This window comes from Hemitrygon akajei, chromosome 19, assembly GCF_048418815.1.
Source record: "Hemitrygon akajei chromosome 19, sHemAka1.3, whole genome shotgun sequence".
NCBI lineage: Eukaryota > Metazoa > Chordata > Chondrichthyes > Myliobatiformes > Dasyatidae > Hemitrygon > Hemitrygon akajei.
This window is the reverse complement of record NC_133142.1, coordinates 23,981,700-23,999,525: the sequence shown is the minus strand read 5'-3', so window position 1 is coordinate 23,999,525 and position 17,826 is coordinate 23,981,700. Positions and strand designations below refer to the sequence as shown.

The following is a 17,826-nucleotide window of genomic DNA, read 5'->3' as shown; positions in this document are numbered from 1 at the left end:
CAAGTACCGGAGGCCGGCCGGCATTCAGACACGCCAGCCACATCACCCTGCACAACGCCGTCAACACACGGAAGTAACAGATCCTCTGTCACACAATCAGAACAGACTAGACCGATGCCCAGAAACTCCCAAGTGATCCCATCGCCTCGGCGATGCACGCCACAGCGCCGTGCGGCCCGTTAATATTCCGTGCCGCAACATTTCCAGGCAGCAGTGCTGTGCGCAGTTATGTAAAGGCAACAACTGTGTGTGATCGGTAATGGTTGATGTCAATAACCGAATGGAACTAACCGCTCTCCAGCAGGTGGTCACTGCAGCGAACCCGGCTCCAGGTTCCGAATATCGGTCAAATTAATTGCCCCCGGTACACGAAGTCTTGCAATAATTTCAAGACACTTCCGGGCAGGGCTAATGTGTTCAAATGCAACCACTTGTCACGGGGTTTACAACACCCGGTGCCGGTTGCTGTTTGCTGCGCGCTACGTCTGTGCTTCAGCTCCACCTGGTTGGCTCCCGACTGCCTTTCCAGTCTCCGTTCCTTGGCTGAGCCCCTGTCAATCAGCCTGGCGCTATGTTTCCTTCTGACACACTTCACAAACCTGTTTCATTCAGGTATGTTTTAATCTAACGAAGACCGTTTTCAGTAAAGTGAACAGATTACTGCAAACGAGTGACATGTTCATTTTTATTCCGATGTGCCGGATCTTCCCACTTTTACATTTCAGTGCCGCAAGGACCGCCATTAAAGTGTCTTGAAGCTCTCCGAGGTTCAAAATTGTGTCAAATACACCTTTTGGGCAAATTACTCCCGGGATGCATACTTCCACGGGAAAGGGAGGACGGTGCATCCTGTCTATTCAAAACAATATCCTCCCTTACATCATTGTCAATCCTCCTAAAAATGAATTCCATTGAAAACAATAGACCGTTCAGCGGTTCAAGGCTGCTCAATAGTTCAACACCCGCCCAGGAGTAATAAACAAACTTCTGGAGCAACTACGCCAGTCGGGCAACATCTGTGAAGGTCAACGTGACCCTGCACCAGGATGTTTCCCACCAAGATCATTAATAGATTCACAGAGCTACACTGCATGGAAATAGGTTCTTCGGCCCATTATGTTCACAACACCTCTTCCAGAGCTTACCTGCATTTGACCCATGCCCCTCCAAACCTTTCCTATCCAAGCACCTGTCCAATTGTCCTTCAAATGTTGCAATTGTATCCATTTCTGCTTCCTAGGAAGCTCATTCCATACACCCATGCTCCTCTGTGTGGAAAACTTACTTCCCAGGACCCCTTTAAACCCTTCTGTTATGTTTTGTAACTGCAGAAACTAATCGAAAGAAAAACCGAGGAGCCAGGATATTAGTCTACTTACTTTTTCCTTTCTTTTTTAGTAAGGCATTCAATTATGACGTGAGCCATTCATAGACTTCTTACATAGAACCTGTAATGAATTATATAAGCAAACAAAGAATGTTTAATCAAACAATACAGTAAAGTTCAAACTAAACTTATTATAAAGGTACATATATGTCACCATATACAACCCCAAGATTCACTTTCTTGCGGGCATACTCGATAAATCCGTAATAGAACAATAACCATAATTGAATCAATGAAAGACCGCACCATTCAACCAGACTGCAAAAGACAACAAACTGTGCAAATACAAAAATAATTAATTAATAAATAGATAGATAGATAGATAAATAAATCAAGAACATGAGATGAAGAATCCCTGAAACCGAATCCATAGGCTGGGAGAACATTTCAATAATGGGGCAAGTGAAATTGAGTGAAGTTATCCCCTTTGGTTCAAGAGCCTGAAGGCTGAGGAGTAATAACTTCCTGAATTTGCTGGTGTGAGTCCTGAGGCTCCTGTACCTTCTTCCTGATGGCAGCGACAAGAAGAGAGCAGAGCCTGGGTGATGGGTGTCCCTGATCATTCAGGCTGCTATCCTGCGGCAGCACTTCATGTAGATGTGCTCAATGGTGACACAAACTTTACCCGTGACGGACTAGGCCGTATCCATTACTTTTTGTAGGAATTTCCGTTCAAGAGCATTGGCGAGGAAGCCAGTCAATATACTCTCAAACATGGATAGAAAGAAATTTGTCGAAGTTTTAAATGTCATGCCGAATCTTTGCAAACTCTGAAGGAAGTAAAGGTACTGCCACGCTTTCTTCATAATTGCACCTACAGTATGTTCTGGGCCCTGGATAGGTCCTCTGAAATGAAAACAGCAAGTAATTTAAAGTTGTGGATAGTCTCTACTTCTGATCCTCTGATGAGGACTGGCTCATTCACCTCTGGTTTCCTCTTCCTCAAATCAATAATCAGCTCCTTGGTCTTGCTGACATTGAGTGAGACATTGTTGCTGTGGCAACACTCAGCCAGATTTTCAAACTCCCTCCTATATGCTCTGTCACCACCTTTGATTCAGCCAACAACAGTGGTGCTATCAGTAAATTGGAATATGGCATTGGAGCAGTGCTTAACCTCACAGTCACAAGTGTAAAACAAGTAGAGTAGGGGGCTAAGCACACAGCCCTGTGGTATCCTGTTCTGGTGTAGGTTGTGGACATGTTGTTGCCAATCCAAAATGATTGGGGTCTGCAAGTGAGGAAATCAAGGATCCAGTTGCACGAGGCAGTATTGAGGCCAAGGTCTTGAATCTTATTGATCAGTTTTTAGAGGATGATGGTATTGAATGCCAAGCTGTAGTCAATAAAGAGCATCCTGATGCATGCACCTTTGCTGTCCAGATGTTCCAGGTTTGAGTGAAGACCCAATGAGACAGCATCTGCTATGGACTCGTTGCTCTGGTAGGCAAATTGGAGTGGATCCAAGTCACTTTTCAGGCAGGAGAAAGGTACAGGACCCACACCACCAGTTTCAGGAACATTTACTATCCCTCATCCATCAGATTCTTGAACCAGAGGGGATAACTTCACTTGTTCCATTACTGAACTGTTCCCATAGCCTATGGACTCACTTTTAAGGACTCTTCATCTCAGGTTCTACATATTCATTGCTTATTTATTAATTATTATTGTTTTTCTCTTTCTTATTTGCAGTTTGTTATCCTTTGCACATTGCTTGTTTGTCCATCCTTTTGGGTGCAGTCTATTTTGTTTCTTGGATTCTTGTATATGCCTGCAAGAAAACAAATCTCAGGGTTCTATATGATGATATATATATGTACTTAGATAATGAATTTACTTTGAACTTTAAAATAAATGTGTTCCCTTGAAAAGCAGGAAGATTAATTTTAAGAGATGTGTGACGGAATTCAACTTCAGTTGAGCTTTGAGGTCTATGGCAACTCTGCCAACTTACCTCAGTTTCAAATTGAAGAGAGGAAAATCATGTGGAAAGCTGATCAGCAACGGCTTGTCTTGAACTTCTGCCAAAGCTGGGAATTTATCCCGGCCCTTTTCAAACATCATTCAATTCACGATCAAAGTCTTAGTTAAAACAAATAGCAGAAACCCTGCACTCAGTGATCACTTTAGTATGCTGGTGGTCTTCTGCTGCTGTGACCCATGCACCTCAGGGGTTGATGTGCTGTGCATTCAGAGCTGCTCTTCTGCAAACCACTGTTGTAACACGTGGGTATATGACTTACTGTCGCCATTCTGTCGACTTGAACCAGTCTGGCCATTCTCCTCTGACCTCTCTCATTAACAAGGCATTTTCACCCATAAAACTGCTGGATTTGTTTTTTTTTTGTTTTTCGTACCATTCTCTGTAAACTCTAGAGGCTGTTGTGCATGAAAATCCCAGGAGATCAGCAGCTTCTGAGTTATTCAAACCACACCTTCTGGCACCAACAGTCAATCACGGTCAAAGTCACTCAGATCACATTACTTCCCCATTCTGATCGTCGGTCTGAACGACGACTGAATCTCTTGACCATGCTGTGAAGTATTATGTTACAGCACATGATTGGCTGATTAGGTATTTGTATTAATGAGCAAGTATACTAGTGTACCTAACAAAATTGTGACTCAGTGCAAATTGTAACAATTATTAAGGAAATCAAATAGTATTACTTGATGCGTTTTGTGGAACAGAGAGCTATTTTATACTTTCTTTAGAGTGGCTAGATATTCAGAATTCAAGTTCACATTAATTATTTGATGTAGGTGTGCATATGGTTGATGAACAGCCTTGATGCATAATTAAATGACTGAAAGTGGAACTGATATTATGGGTCTCTGTTACATGTTGAGAGTAGGTGTTACTCAATACTTCTAGAGCAGGCTTCCCAACCTGGGGTCCATGGACCATTTAATGGCATTGGTCCACAGCGTATAAAAGTTTGGGAACCCCTGCTCTAGAGGGGTTCTAGAGTATAGAGAAATCCAGAAGAAAATATAGTATATATCCTTATAACTTTTTAATATTACTAACACTTTGTCAGTTTATTTCCAGCATTAATATTGATGGTAGCTATTGGGTTAGAATACTTACGTTATGATCTTAACTCCAGGAGTTAATCTGAAGATAGAATTTGGAGGACAGGGGAGCTTGAAGTAAGTTCAGATGGCCAGTGGGAGGAATTCTGTGTGATCATAATGTCTATCCTGGTTCAGTGACACCTCCTCTGATGGCACACTCTCTTGGCACATCAACTTCATCATCCTAACTTCACATCATCCTAACCTAACTGCGTCGTAGCTAGGAAACACTGGATTAATTCCTGACCTCTGACTCCAACTTGTCTGTTATCCCTGCAACTGTGTGATTTCTCACTGGTGCTCCAATTAACACCCACATCTCAAAGAAGAAGAGGTTTGTGAGTTAATTGGCCTTTGTGAATTGTCCGTAGTGGATAGAATCTGGCAGAGTTGTTGGAAGGTGGGGGGAGGGAAGAGGAATAATAAATGGGATTTGTGTAAGTAGGTGAGAACTCAATGCGCCAATGTGTTTCACTGCTCCATCTCTCTATGACTCCAAAACTATAACCTCTCAATATTGTCTCAATTACACCCTATCGCTCAAAGCCCCCTCTTGTTCTTTCTCTGTGTCAAGTGTGTTACGTAATCAACATCCGTGCCTTGTGGTGCATCGGGCGATGACCTTGCTGTTTCTTTAGCATTTTGTCTGTTTTTTATGCGACTGAGTTGGTAGCTCGATGCTCAACCCAGCACAGATGGAAAGCATGCAAGGAGCCGGCCAGAGTTGAACCTGAGACCTCTCGCCTGGTCGTCCGCTGCTGATGCCAACTTGTGCCAAGTGTAGAACCAATGTTCGTTTCTTGTACCCACACTCAATGATAAGGCAGTTGATGGTAAAGACAAAAGTTTCTACTGAAAATTATATGTGATCGCGCATGATGCAATAATTTTTCACAATGACTTATCAAGGAGGAAGTGTACAGTTCACTAATTTTTCATGACAGTGGTATGCCTTTGCTGACAATGATTTAGTTATAATTATCAGTACACAGGAAGCTTGCTCTGAAGTTCCTCCTGAACTAAACAAATCACAAGATATAAGGGAGTCACTTCTAACTTCTTGTTAGCAGTTTTTTCCCGATCTGGCAGATGCTTTATCAGCATTTGATTTTGAACAACCTCAGTTAAAGAAGCAACATTGTGCAGAATTAATCTAATGACTAATTTCTTTCCCAGTTTCAACCTACGTGTATATTTTATTCGACTGGTATATATAACATCATTGCTAAATTTGGAAACTGAATAATAGCAACCCTTCTTAATCATAGACTGAGGGGCAGTTTTTCTGTGGATATATTAAAGCTACATTTGCTTTTGAGATCAGTTCTCATTGTTTACTTTTTGAGCGGAGTGAAGATGTCAATTTTCAAAGGTTTCAGTAAATAGATTTAAATGTTGATTGTGTATTTTAACCTTTGGACTGCCTGCTGTTCATTGACTGAGATACTGTCAAGGCCAATATGTTTTATATCTATTCAGCTTTTACTGTATAAAATCACATTATCAGTCATTACTGTTACGCTGTTTCTGCTTGTCAATAAAATAAATACGTTTGAACAATGAGCATTTATGAAAAAGATTATTCCACTGGAAAGATGGCTGGGGACCAGAACCCGTGGTTTAAAAGGGTAATGAGGCAGAAATATATATAACAGTGCCACACGCCAGACTGAGCTCCAAACTGAGGCCTGGGAGCTGCCACAGCTCTGTTGAGCCCTTTTCCTTCTCCCATGGACACAATGGGCTGAATGGCCTCCTTCTGTGCCAGATTTCTAAGATTTTATCATTTCCACAGCCTTTGAACTTGAGCAGCCCATGTAGTTTCAGTTTTCACTGTAATCACTTTATGCCATATATCTGTTTTATTTGTTTTTTTAAGTAGGTTTCATAGAATCTTTGGAAGCCTTTTTATTCATTGTATTTGTGATCCACTTTTGGAAGAACGTTTCAGTTAGTGCACTCCTTTGTTTTATTTAGCAAAATATAAACAAACTGCGGGTTTTACAATGCATATCCAATTTCCTTTGATAGTTATTATTGAATCTGCTTTCACTCGGTTCATTTGAGATGATATTTACACATTGGACTTAAAATAAATTGCTTATTGTCCCTTTGATCCTTTTCCACATTATACGAAGTCTGTATTTATTGGTCACTGATTCCCCTGAAAGTAGAAGTAGGATCTCTTTGCTCATTTTACAAAGCCATTTACTGTCTTTGTCATTCCTAGCTTAACTTCCCAACTTGAAGATAATTTCCAAGTATTTGATCTCACCCTATAAATGAACTCTGTTAGTTCCTGTTATTCATTCTGGTAAATATCCACTCCACCATTAATAAAGTAAACCTCCACAACCTGGATCAACATGTTGACATTGTGAGGAGGCTTGCATGCTCCACAAGGACTCCATCAGGTCATGCCAGCTCCACGTTGGATCGGCTGCGGGCGAGATGCCAGACGGAGATTGATCCAACCCTGGCTCCCGAATGGACAGACTCTCGCCTGCCCCTCCTGGGTCACACTTTGTCATTTGAAGCAGCTTGATAAAAACCAATCAGCAGTGTGAAGAGAAAAATACCTGACATATGAAACGACAGCAGCTAAAGTAAAATAATTCCAGACAGGGCCACAATACACCAGCTGAGGCCTAACCAGTGATGTAAGTGCATACTATTCCCTACACAAACCCAAATGCAGGCAGACCTACCACAGTTCCATCTCCATGTTTTAGATTGGCTGAGAAGATTGAAAAGACGATTGCTCAGGATTATCTTTCTGGGTTGTTCAAGAAAATACTGAATGCAAACTTCCCAACTTCAGCAGTGGAAAAGGTGGGTAGAGAGTGGAGGGAATGAGGGAATACATTTGTTCAGTATACCAAAATTGATTATGAAAACACTACTCCTTTGGTGACAATGTTTTCTTTTCCAATTATTAGTCTAATATGTTGGCGGTTGATTTGACGCAGCCAATCCAGTAAAATATTAGTTCCAAACAATTAGGGAAAGTAGCTTCAGTGATAATTTACCCAATGTTTTATCAAAATTGGATATTAGAGTATATTCAGACAGTATATCGCCTGTGTTGCAAAGTAGGAGAGTATCCCTGTGGCTGTTCCCTTCGTAATAAGTTTACCATTTTGAATACAGTGGAGAGGGACAACCTACTGGGGGAAGCCACAGTGACCAGGTCCCTGGCATTGAGTCTGATGCTGTGGCTCAGAAGGGAAGAGACATGGAGAGAACTGCAGTAGTGTTAGGGAATTCCATAGCTAGAGGAGTAGGCAAGAGATTCTGTGGATGTGATAGAGACACCCGGATAGTATGTCGCCTCCCAGGTGCCAAGGTCAGGTTCGTCTTGGATCAGGTCTACAACAGTCTAAATGGGGTGAGCAACCAGGTCTTCAGACATATTGACACCAGAGACATAATCGAAAATTGAAATTGACATATCTTTATTGTCATTGCATAGTACAATTTGTCCTGCACCAATACAGTGAAAATGAGTTTGCAACTCTCGTACTCAATGCTATAAAACAGCAAATAAAATAAATAAACAATAAATAAAATCAAGTAACCAGCCAGTACAAGCAATGTCCAGCAGTACAAAAGCGCAACTCAGATGCATGACAGCCATAAAGCCAGTATTGAAAGTAGCAATATAACAAATTTATGATGATGCTTGATCGATTGGTTCAGAGCAATTATAGCTCTGGGGAAAAAGCTATTTTACAGTCTGGAAGTGTGGGCATAGAAAATCTTATAACCTCTGCCAGATGGAAGAAGTTCAAACAGATGATTGCATGGGTGTGTATTGTCCTTACAGATGCTTGTAGCTTTCCTTAGGCAGCGTGAGCTGCAGGTGTCCTCCAGGGCTGGGAGCTGTGTCCCGATGATCTTCTGTGCACTAGAGACGACCCGCTGAAGTGCTTTCCTATCAGCTGCTGTACAACTGAGATACCACACAGAGATGCAGTATGTTAAGATGCTCTCTATGGTGCAGCAGTAAAAGGTCACCAGCATCTGTTCAGGTAGACCAGCTTGCTTCATAAGTAGGAAAAGCAACTCCTGCCCCTACACCTCCTCCCTCATGGCCCTAAACAGTCCTTCCAGGTGAGGTGACACTTCACCTGTGAGTCTGTTGGGGGGTCACACACTGTGTTCGGAGCTCCCAGTGTGACCTCCTGTATATCGGTGAGATCCAACGCAGATTGGGAGACCAATCGCTTATGCTCCGTCCATCAGAAAAGGCAAGGTTTCCCAGCGGCCTCCTGTTTTAATTCCTCTTCCCATTCCATTCTGACATGTCAGTCCATGGCCTCCTCTACTCAGGTTGGGGGAGCTTCTTCCATGGCCTTCGGTCCTCTCCTATCAGATTCCCCCTTCTCCAGCCTTGTATCTCATTCACCAATCAACATCCTGCTCTTTACTTCACTCCTCCCCAACCTCCTGGTTTCACCTATCACCTCGTGCTTCTTTGTCCCCTCCCCCTCCACTTTCTTACTCTGGCTCCTCGTCTTTACTTCCCAGTCCTGATGAAGAGTTCAACCCAAAATGTCGACTCTACTCTTCTCCATAGGTACTGCCTGGCCTGCTGATTCCCTCCAGCATCTTGTGTGAAGACTGAATTTAGGGACCTAGGTGGAAATCTGAAAAGCAGAACCTTCAGTGCAGCAGCCTCTGGATTGCTGCCTGTGCCATGCGCCAGTGAGGGTAAGAATCGGCAGTCAGATTTCTGCATCATTGGGATCTCTTTTGAAGAAGGTATGATCTGTACAAAAGGGACAGGTTACACCTGAACCCAAAGGGAACCAATATCATTACAGTCAAGTTTGCTCGAGCTCTAGGGGAGGGTTTAAACCAGCTTGGCGGGGTATAGGATCTGAAGTGACAGGGCTGAGAATAGAGCTACTAGTTTACAAGCAGAGACAGTGTATAGTGAGACTGTCATGAAGGACACACAGATGACAGGGCAAAATTGCAGTTAGTGGGATGAATTGCAGAATAACGGGGACAAAATCAAAAAAAGGTGATGGATACAGGACTGAGGATGTTATATTTGAATGTACGCAGTAAACAGAATAAAGTAGATGATTTTGTAGTGCAGTTAGAGATTGGCAGGTATGATATTGTAGGCTCCACTGAGTCATGGCTGAAAGAAGACTGTATCTGGGAGTCTGGCATGCGAAGGCACACGTTGCATTGAAAGGACAGACAGTGGGGGTGGCATGACGCTGATGTTAAAAAATGAAATCAAATCTTTAGAAAGAGGTGATAAAGGAAGATGTGGAATCCTTGTGGGTAGAGTTAAGAAATTGCAAGGGTAAAAAGACCCTGATGGGAGTTATATACAGGCCTCTGAACAGCAACCAGTATATGGGCTACAAATGACAATAGTAGATAGGAAAAGAGAATGAAAGGGCCAATGTTGTTGTAGTCATGGGAGATTTGGATATGCAGGAAGATTAAGGAAATCAGATTGGTGCTAGATCCTGAGAGAGAAAATTTGTAGAGTTCCTACAAGATAGCTAGTTTAGAGCAGCTTGTGATGGAGAACACTAGGGGATCGGCTATTCTGAATTGGATGTAATGAACTGGATTTGATTAGGGAGCTTAAGGTCAAGGAACTTTGAGGAGCCAGTGATCACAATATGATAGAATTCACCCTGCAATTTGAGAGGGAAAAGCTAAAGTCAGGTATATCACCATTACAGTGGAATAAAGGGAACAGCAGGTGCATGAGAAAGCAGCTGGATTGAAAGGGACAACTAGCAGTGATGACAGCAGAGCTATAATGGCTGGACTTTCTGGAAGGAGGCATTTCTGGGAGGAATTCAAATGGTGCAGAATAGATACATCCCAAAGAAGAAATATTCCAAAGGAAGTATAACACAACTAACAAGATAAGTCAAAGCAAAAATAAAAGCAAGAGATGGCATACAGTAGAGCCAAAATTAGTGTGAGTAAGAAGATTGGGAAACTTTTAAAAACCAACAGAAAGCAACAAAAAAGCCATGGGGGGGGGGGAATGAAATATGAAGGTAAGCTAGCTAATAACATAAATGGGGATACCAGCTGTTTTCTCTGATATATAATGAGTAATTGATGTGTGAGCGTAGGTATTGGACAGATGGAAAATGATGCTGGAGAGGTAGTGATGGGGCACAAGGAAGCAGTGGACAAGCTGAATAATTATTTTGCATAAGTCTTCTTTGTGGAAGACACTAGCAATATGCTAGATGTTCAAGAGTGTCAGGGGACAGAAATGAGTGCAGTTGCTATTATAAGGGAGAAGGTGCTTGGGAAACTGAAAGGGCTGAAGGTAGATAAGTCATCTGAACCAAATGGACACACCTCAGGGTTCAGGAAGAGGTATCTGAAGAGATTGTGGAGGCATTAGTAATGATAGTTCAAAAATCAATATGGTTTTTTGACAAACAGAAAACCCGGTCGCACTCTTGCCCAAGTTGATACAAATCATGATCTGAAAATGGATAATGGAGAAGCCGCTCCCTTTGTCAAAAATGAGATAGTAGATAGAGTTATGAAAACCGGGTGCCTGAGTCAATTGTGGTTGAAATTTGAGGAAATAAAAGTAAAATACTGATAATAAACTTGTGAAAGATTCAGAGAACATTTATTATCAAAGAATGTATAAATTACACAATCTTTGAGGTTGAGGCAACCAGAAAGAGTCCAATTAAAGAAAAAAAAAATGAAAGACCAACACCCGATGTGCAAGAGAAAGGGGAAAAATACAAATCATGCAAACAGTTAAAGTGAACTACAACTGCCAGTTTATAATCCTTGTGAAAGGTTAGCTCCTGATATATTGTAAAGTGTGGGTGGAAATGGGAAAAACAGGTCATATCGGTGTGGGGATTTTAATGTTCATAGTACTATGTGGGGTCGTGCTGACATGTATGTGCATGGAATGGTGGAGGAAGACTTTCTGGAAGAAAAGTGTTTGGTGTGCTTGAATGATGGTACAAGTATTTAACAACACTGTTTCTGTTATAGACCTTACACTGTATCTGAGGATATAGCATGTGTGTGTAACTGGTGTTACGTACACGTGACACGTGACTGGGGTTGAAGCTATACTGGACTTGAGGTAGTGGTCTTGTGATGGTGGAGTGACGTCATTTTCCCGCCAGTAGAGGTCATGTGACAGGTTTTTTTTACAGAGTATAAAAGGAAGGACCCCTCCCTGTGAGGAGGGGCAGTTCGTGGCTGGACTTGGCATGTTGACTTCATGCCACTGCATGATTTAATGTTATGACGCAGTTTAGTTGAAAGATTAAGTCTTATCTAATGCCTAAAGTTGAAAAGGTCATTGCCAGCAGTTTCTTTATAACACTGCTAGTTGAGATTCAGTGGAGAGTGAAGATCGGAGTTCGGGAGATAAAAGATCGAGGAGAATCGATTTCGACAGTGAAGCAGGTTCAACCTTGTTTGATCCTTATTCGGAAGGAATTCGTTGACTGTTCTCATGTTAATCCCTGTGAAATATCAGAAAGGATTGGGAACAGTGTTGTAAAGGAAAGGTCAGTGCCTTTAAGCCGTTTCGTTTCATAAATTCTTCGCAGGAAAAGTTCGATTTGGGAACCGAAACAACACGAAGTGAAAGAGAATTTAAATCGTCTTAAAAAGTCTCTCCCTTAAATGGACCGTGAGCATTTTGAACTTTTGGCAATACTACTTTGAAGAACTGTTTTTTTTTGCAACATCGCTTTAAGAACTGTTTAAGCTTCATTGCTTTAAGAACTGTTTAAGCTGCCGCACAGCAGCTGATTTCCGGTTACGTTAGTGATTTGTTTACTTTTGGGGGGTTTGTTTTCAGTGTTTAATAAACATGTTATTTGTTATAAAAACCCCTGCCTAACTCATAAATTTATTGTTGCTTGAATCCGTAACATAAATATGGGGGCTGCGTCCGGATTGGATCATTTGAGTTTAAATGCTTGTTAAATTTTGAATCAGAGTTTTGGAGTCGGGGAATACTTTATTCTTTTGTTTGATTGGCTTGTGAGTGGTATTCGGCAACAATGAATATTGATGAGTTTCTGGCTTCGCCAGGCACGGAGTTGTTAGCGAAGGCGAAAAAATCTGAGGTATCTGAGATAGCTAGTAGATTGCAACTTAAAGGTATTTTGAAGACTGCATCAAAGGCTGTAATACAGAGAAAAATCACGTCACACTATGTGGATTCGGGTGATTTTGATGAATCGATTTTAGAGTCGTTTCCAATAAGTAATATAGAGATGCAATTGCAAATCGAACAAATGAAGTTGGAACAAAGTAAAGCAGAATTGGAACATTGTAGGTTAGAAGCTGATCAGAAAAAAAGGGATTTTGAATATGCAATGACGGAATTAAGGTCTGGGAATCAGTCTTCTGGTTCTAGAAAACCGTTTGTTGCTAGTCAAGAAATTAAATTGGTCCCACCATTTAGTGAAACAGAAGTGGAAAGATGTTTCCAACATTTTGAAACGATTGCTCAGATTTCAGAGTGGCCGAAAGATAAATGGTCAGTGTTGTTACAGAGTGTAATTAAAGTCAAAGCACAACAAGTTTATACAGCTTTAACTGCTGCGCAAGCACTTGATTATGATATTGTGAAAATGCATATTTTAAAATCATACGAATTAGTCCCAGAAGCGTACAGAGAAAGATTCAGAAGTTTGAAGAAGTCTGTGGAAAAAACTTATGTGGAATTTGCCTATGATAAAGCTGTGTGTTTTGAGAGATGGGTTTCTTCTAAAAATGTAAATGAGGACTATGATACATTGAAAGAGCTAATTTTGATGGAGGAATTTAAAAGAAGCATTCCTGTTGAAGTAAGGACCTACTTAAATGAGAGGGATACTGATAAATTGCAGGACTGTGCTAGATTAGCTGATGAGTATGTTTTAATCCATAAGAATAAATTTCCTCAGGGCAGAATTTTTAAGAGGAAAAGTAACATGGAGACTCAAGGTAAATCAGAAATTAAATCAGAAGTTAATGAGAAAGGTAAGGAGGAAGGAAAACCTGTGAAGGAAAGACAATTTGGTCTTATTTGTAACTATTGTAGGAAGCCTGGCCATGTAATAGCTAACTGTTTCAGATTGAAAAAGAATGAGAAGGAAGCAGTTCCAGATGCTTGTGTGCAACATACTGAAGCACCTGTAAAATTACAGGGTTTGATAAACACAGATGAGGTTTTGTTAGAGTCTGATCAAGTTAGAAAGGGATATGATCATTTTATAACTGAAGGGTTTGTATCCTTGAAAGAAGGATCTACTCTGGTGCCAATAAAAATCCTTAGGGATACTGGAGCTTCTCAATCACTGATGTTAGACAGTGTATTGAAGTTTAATGAAGAGTCTGATACTGGTGAGATAAATTATATAAGAGGTGTTGGGAGTGATTTTATGCCTGTACATTTGCATAAAGTAAATTTAAAGTCAGGGTTAGTTACAGGATTTGTTAAAGTAGGATTACAGCCTAGCTTACCTGTGAAGGGTATTTCTTTATTGTTAGGTAATGACTTGGCAGGTGGACAAGTTTTTCCTGAAGTGCATTTGACAATGGAGTCAGAGGAACCAGAGATGAATTCTAACACAGATTCTTCCTGTGTTGTGACTAGAGCTATGGCTAAAAAGATTGATGCGCAGAATGAGGTTGTTACTCATGACTGTTCAACTCAGGATTCGAGTTTTGAGGATGTGTCAGAGACTTTCTTACCTTCGTTGTTTGAACAAGATTCTTGGAGTAAGTCTGACTATGAAGATTTATCTCTGTCTCGGAAGGAGATGATAGCAGAGCAGAATAGAGACCCTGAGATTATAAAATTAAGGGAACAAGCTCTACTAGATAGTGAAATTGAGAAGGTGCCAGTAGGATATTACTTGGAAAAAGGAGTGTTGATGAGGAAGTGGAGATCACCTACAATTCCCGCAAGTGAGGAATGGAATATTGTTTACCAGGTAGTTATCCCTAAAGTTTATCGAAATGAGATTTTGACTTTAGCTCATAGTGTGCCTTTAGGTGGACATCAAGGGGTAAGGAAAACTGTGGGCAAGATTTTAAAACATTTTTACTGGCCTGGTCTAAGAAAAGATGTGGCGATGTTTTGTAAAATGTGCCATACTTGTCAAATTGTGGGTAAACCAAATCAAGTTACACCAGTAGCTCCATTACAACCTATTCCAGCATTTGGTGAACCGTTTTCTAAAGTTATTGTAGATTGTGTTGGTCCATTACCAAAGACAAAAACTGGTTATCAGTATTTGTTGACTATCATGTGTACTTCGTCTAGGTTTCCAGAGGCAGTACCACTTAAGAATATAACAGCTAAAACTGTGACAAAGGCCCTTATAAAATTCTTTACTTATTTTGGATTACCTAAGGAAATACAAACTGATCAAGGCAGTAATTTTATGTCTGGATTGTTTCAACAGATAGTTTATAAATTGGGAGCTAAGCAAATCACTTCGTCTGCATACCATCCGGAATCGCAAGGTGCCTTGGAGAGGTTTCATTCTACCCTCAAGAATATGATTAGGACATATTGTGTGGAAAATGAAAGTGATTGGGATGAGGGTATAAACTTACTTTTATTTGCAGTAAGGGAATCAGTACAAGAATCTTTAGGTTTTAGTCCATTTGAACTTGTATTTGGGCATAGAGTTAGAGGACCTTTAGCTTTATTAAAAGAACAGTGGATTAGTAAGGAAATACACACTAATTTGTTGGACTATGTTTTGAAATTTAAGGACAGGTTATATAAAGCTTGTAGCTTAGCCAAGGAAAATTTAAAATTGGTGCAGGGGAAAATGAAAACTTGGTATGATAAGATGAGGATGTTTAAGCCTGGAGATAAGGTGTTGGTTCTTTTCCCGGTGCAAACGAATCCTTTACAAGCTAGATTTCATGGTCCTTATGAAATTGTGTCTAAAATCAATGATGTGGATTACGTGATAAAAACTCCAGATCGTAGAAGGTCAACACAAGTTTGCCATATAAATATGATTAAACCATATTTTGGGAAACAATCTGATACTGTGACTGTTGTGGTTAGTGAGAATGAGTTTGATTTAACTAGAAATATGATAGATGATTCATCTGAATTTCATTCTAAATCCAACATTGTTTCTGTTAGGTTACCAAATTCAACCATTCTGGAAAATATTGATGAGAAATTAGCACATTTACAGCTAGAGCAGAAACAGCAGATGAAGGAATTAATTTTTAAATATAAGGATTTGTTTCCAGATGTTCCGAGAAGGACTACTATAGCTTCACATGATGTAGATGTTGGAGATGCCAAACCTATTAAACAACACCCATATAGTATGAACATAGAAAAATGTGAACTTGCTGAGAAAGAAATTAAATATATGTTAGAGAATAATATTATTAGACATTCTAACTCGAATTGGAGTTCACCATGTGTTATGGTGCCAAAACCAGATGGTAGTATTAGGTTTTGTACGGACTATAGGAAGGTGAATGCTGTAACGAAAACAGATACATATCCAATTCCTAAAGTAGATGATTGTGTAAATAAAGTTGGAAAAGCAAAGTTCCTTACAAAGATTGATTATTGAAAGGGTATTGGTTTGTTCCATTAACAGAAAGAGGTAGAGAGATTTCTGCATTTGTAACTCCATCTGGGTTATATGAATATAATGTTCTTCCATTTGGGATGAAGAATGCCCCAGGTACTTTCCAGAGGATGATTAACTCTGTGATTCAGGGATTGAAAGATACTGATGCTTATATTGATGATTTAGTGACAGGAAATGATACTTGGGAAGCACACATTATTGCGGTGGAGAAATTGTTTGAAAGGCTTTCAAAAGCTAACTTAACTATTAATTTAGCTAAGAATGAATTTGGACATGCCACTGTGACTTACCTTGGTTATGTTGTGGGTCAAGGTAAGGTAGCTCCTGTTCAGGCAAAAGTTCAGGCAATTTTAGAGATTCCCACTCCATCGGGGAAAAAAACTCTCAGAAGATTCTTGGGAATGGTAGGATATTATTGAAAATTTTGTAAGAATTTTGCTAATGTTGCCCTTCCATTAACTAACCTTTTGCAGAAGAATGTGAAGTTTGTGTGGACAGTGCCTTGTCAAGAAGCATTTGAAAAATTGAAAACAATGATATGTCAACAACCTGTGCTTAAGGCACCTGACTTTGAAAAACCTTTTTCATTAGCTGTAGATGCTAGTGATGAGGCTGCAGGAGCAGTATTAATGCAAAGGAGTGAGGGTGATGAGGTTGATCATCCAGTAGCTTACTTTTCTAAGAAATTTAATAAGCATCAAAGAAACTATTCGACAATAGAGAAGGAATTGTTATCTCTTGTTTTAGCTTTAAAATATTTTGAGGTATATGTTGGTACAACTCAAAAACCACTGATTGTTTACACTGATCATAATCCGTTAGTGTTTCTAAGTAAGATGAAAAACAAAAACAGAAGGTTATTAAATTGGAGTTTGATATTACAAGAGTACAATATTGTGATAACTCATATTAAAGGTAAAGATAATGTGGTTGCTGATTATCTATCTTGATGTTGAATGTACAACGTAATTTTTTTATGGAGTGGTTTTTTTTACAATTGTAACACTCCTACTGTATTGTGAGTTGTAAGATGTTATGATGATACTGTATTGTATATTGTGTATGTTATAAAATTTATACATTTGTTTTTCTTGTAAATGTTAAAATTTTTGCTCTTGACAGGAAATTTTTCTTTTGGAGGGAGGTGTTACGTACACGTGACTGGGGTTGAAGCTATACTGGACTTGAGGTAATGGTCTTGTGATGGTGGAGTGACGTCATTTTCCTGCCAGTAGAGGTCATGTGACAGGTTTTTTTTACAGGGTATAAAAGGAAGGACCCCTCCCTGTGAGGAGGGGCAGTTCGTGGCTGGATTTGCCATGTTGACTTCATGCCACTGCGTGATTTAATGTTATGACGCAGTTTAGTTGAAAGATTAAGTCTTATCTAATGCCTAAAGTTTAAAAGGTCATTGCCAGCAGTTTCTTTATAACACTGCTGGTTGAGATTCAGTGGAGAGTGAAGATCGGAGTTCGGGAGATAAAAGATCGAGGAGAATCGATTTCGACAGTGAAACAGGTTCGACCTTGTTTGATCCTTATTCGGAAGGAATTCGTTGACTGTTCTCATGTTAATCCCTGTGAAATATCAGAAAGGATTGGGAACAGTGTTGTAAAGGAAAGGTCAGTGCCTTTAAGCCATTTCGTAAATTCTTCGTGGGAAAAGTTCGATTTGGGAACCGAAACAACACGACGTGAAAGAGAATTTAAATCGTCTTAAGAAGTCTCTCCCTTAAATGGACCG

At 40.1% G+C, this 17,826-nt stretch overlaps 1 protein-coding gene across 2 annotated transcripts in view; it reads right to left on the bottom strand.

Annotated features, from left to right (window-relative positions):
- abhd6a (abhydrolase domain containing 6, acylglycerol lipase a) overlaps positions 1 to 513 on the bottom strand; it is a 75,273-nt gene extending 74,760 nt beyond the window's left edge. Inside the window, exon 1 of one of the 2 annotated variants that reach the window (XM_073072272.1) lies at positions 292 to 513. The gene's annotated coding sequence lies outside the window, so the exon portion shown is untranslated. The remainder of the gene's footprint in view (positions 1 to 291) is intronic. The other variant, XM_073072273.1, reaches the window with a different exon arrangement.
- Positions 514 to 17,826: the final 17,313 nt, after the last annotated feature.